The following is a 3,667-nucleotide window of genomic DNA, read 5'->3' as shown; positions in this document are numbered from 1 at the left end:
GACAATGGTACTCATAGACTTGAACAAGAGGGGTGTTCTGGTTCTTCGTCTCATTGCTGTGCTGGTTTTTACTGCCCTCTTCTTCCAAATATATATATTACTCTTTAGGAAGGAAAATTATTAGTTCGATGGAATTGCTGCAGTATTTTTCTTCCCAACTGTGTGCAATTCATTTCTTTCGCTGTGTGTCAGTTGCCTAGGAAACCTTGGTGGAGGAACATTTGATTGGCTGTCATTTTGGACTTATCATGAGAGTGTTGAGCACAGAGTTAGAGTGGTATAGCCCAGATAAGTTGTTCCAAAGATATAACAATACCTCACCGTGCTTGTTTGCAAGCAGATGCAAAGCATACTGAGTTTGAGGTGTTATCATGCTGCCGGAGATTCTGTGTGTAGAATTTTGAAGACTCCCGTAATAGACACTACATAGCACTATTTTCTCAGTACAGCAACCTTGATCTCTTGCCAGGTATTCCAAATGTGTTTTCCTTACCTGTAGTCTGAGACTATTAATTTAAGGTCCCAATTTGAGAGCCATAACTGCACCATCCCTTCAGGGCAGAGGGACTGTATCCTAAGTTAGGCTATTTTACCTGCTTGAGGAGATGATTAAAGTAACCAGGCTGTATTTTTTTCAGCACTGTCACACTCCTTACATAATGTATTTAATGACAATTTTAATATCTGTAATACACTGCCATTTATACACTACCTCATCCAATTCTTTCTGGAACCTGTGAGCTAGGAAGGATAAGTCTAACTAGCTTACTTAAAAGATGAGATATTAAAGGCCCAAAGAGATGAAACTATTCATGTGTGATCACAAAATTAAAAAGTAGCAGAGCTGAAATTCATATCTGAGTCTGCTGATAAAGGTCAGAGTCCTCACCATAGAAATTTCTAATTGTCCCCATCTAATAAAATAGCCTGTCCCGGTGGCTTCCAGCTCCAAAGGATATCCCCAACCCATCTATTTCTCTGGTTCTCTGCTGTCCCACATATTTTCCCTCCAGACTTCCAACCAGCCTTCTAAATGGTTTCCTTGATACTGCTCTTACTTCTTGAAATACATTCTCCCCACCGCAGCCAAGTATTTTAAAAATTGCAATGTAGGTGTTTTTAAAGTAAAATTTACATGCCATGAAGGCACAGATTGTAAAAATACAGTTCAGTGTGTTCTGATGAATATATACTTCATACGGCTGCTACCAAAATTGGGATTGAGAATATCCTCAGAACTCCAGACATTTCTCCCATGCTGTCTTCCAGTCCCTGTCCCTCAGAGGCAACCGTTGTTTTTATTTCTTTCACATGAAAATGTATAAAAATGATGTCATGCAATGTATGCTCTTTGGTTCTGGCTTTTTTTCTCAGCAAAATATTTTTGAAATGCATCCATGTTGTTGCATGCAGGAGAAATTTGTTATTTTAAGCACAGTGTAATATACCATTGTCATCATAGAGCTCAAGATATTTATCAATTTCAACTTTTTAAAAATATATTTTTATTGATTTCAGAGAGGAATGGAGAGGGAGAGAGAGCTAGAAACATCAATGATGAAAGAGAATTATTGATTGACTGCCTCCTGCATGCCCCCTACTGAGGATCAAGTCTGTATCCCAGATATGTGCCCCAACCTGGAATGGAACCATGACCTGGTTCATAGGTCGAAGTTCAACCACTAAGCCAAGCCAGCTGGGCAATTTTACTTTTGATAGACTCTTGATTTATTTCTTATTTTTTAATATAATGCCGCAGTCATTTTTGTAAAAGTCTTATTTTAGAACTAGAGGCCTGATGCACGAAATTCGTGCAAGGGGCTCAGCCCTCGCAGCCCCAGCTTCATCCAGAAGGTCGTCCAGATGGTCATTCTGCTCTTTGGTCTAATTAGCATATTAGCTCTTTTATTAGATAGGATAGTTTCAGATTTACAGAAAAGTTGTGATGCTATCCCACATCCACTACTTGTCACAACTAATTCATTGATGTTGACATTGTTATCATCTAAAATTCAGAGATTATTTGGATTTTCTTCGATTTTACCTAATGTTGTTTCTTCTGGGATTCCATCCAGCACACCACCTTACATTCAGGTGACATGTTTTCTTAGGCTTTCTCTAAACTGTGATGGTTTCTCAGAATTTCCGTTTTTGATGACTTTGAGAATTTTGAAGAGTAGTAAGAGGCATTTTTTAGACTATTTTTGAATTTGGGTTTCTTTAATTCTTACAATTAAGCTAAAGTTATGGAGTTTGGGGAAAAAGGCCACATAGGTGAGGTGCCATTCTCATCACATCAGAGCAAGAGATGAAGTGGCCAACACGACATGACTGTGGATATAAACCATGATCACCTGGCTAACAATTTTTATAGTTTTCTATTTTGCATTTAGATAGATAACCCATTTAAGTTAATTTTTATGTAAGATATAATATCTATAATTAGGCTCATATTTATATTTGGAACTATTATTTGTTTTTTCAGTAATGTTGGTTAAAAATCTATTCTTTCTCCATTAAATTGTCTTGTGCCTTTGTTAAAAATAAGTTAACTAAATATGTGGGGGTTTATTTCTGGGCTCCATATTGTCACTGATGTATGTGTCCATTCTTTTACCATAAACAAGGTGTTGTGACTATTGTAGCTTTCTATTAAGCTTTGAAGTAGATTGTTTAATCACCCAATTTTATTTTGCTTCTTGAGTGTTATGTTGCATATTCTATGTCCTTTGCATTTGCATATAAATTTTGGAATCAGTTTATCAATATCTATAAAATAGCTTGCTGGAACATGGATTGGGATAGATTGAATCCATAGATCAGGTTGGGAAGAACTAACATCTTAACGACATTGAGTCTTCCAACCTATGAACACACAATAAATTCCACTTATTTAGATGTTTTTTCATCGTCATTTGTTTTAGGTTTCCTTCTATAGATCTTGTGTATATTATCTTAGTTTTATACCTAACTACTTAATGGGGGGGAGGGGGTTACTGCTGAAAATATTACTTATTTTTATTTTTTTAATTTTCATTGATTTCAGAGAGGAAGGGAGATGGAGAGAGAGATAGAAACATTAGTGATAAGAGAGAATCATTGGTTGGCTACCTCCTGCCTGCCCCCTACTGAGGATTAAGCCCGCAACCCACGCATGTGCCCTTGACCTGAATTGAACCTGGTACCCTTAAGTCTGCAGGCTGACACTCTATCCACTGAGCCAAACCAGCTAGGGCAACAGTATTGTTTTTTTAAAATTTTAATGTTTTAGAGCTGGCAAACATAGTAAGTTTGGAAACATAAGCAATGCCATGTTTAACCATTGCACTTCAAATGCAAATTACTTATTCTGGCCTACAAGATTCCGCCAGTCTCTCTAAACTAATCTCAAACCAGGTAACTTTTATTCCTAAACTGCAAATTCAGTCTTTTTTAATATTTCTTGACTTATTTCAAGCTTTTCCATTACTTGGGGCTTTTGTGCTTGCCCTTCATTGTGCCTGGATTTCTCTTTTCCTAAGTATTTTCCAATTTGGTTCTGGCATTTTTTGTCCCTCAGGTAGCAATTCAAGTTTCAAATGTCAGAGTGGCCTTCCTGATCACTACATTTAAGTAGCCTAAGATTCCTTTCTCCACTTTATTTATCCTTCACAGCCTTCCCAGTGGT

This window comes from Myotis davidii, unplaced genomic scaffold (assembly GCF_000327345.1).
Source record: "Myotis davidii unplaced genomic scaffold, ASM32734v1 scaffold18, whole genome shotgun sequence".
NCBI lineage: Eukaryota > Metazoa > Chordata > Mammalia > Chiroptera > Vespertilionidae > Myotis > Myotis davidii.
Note: the sequence above shows the minus strand (reverse complement) of the source record.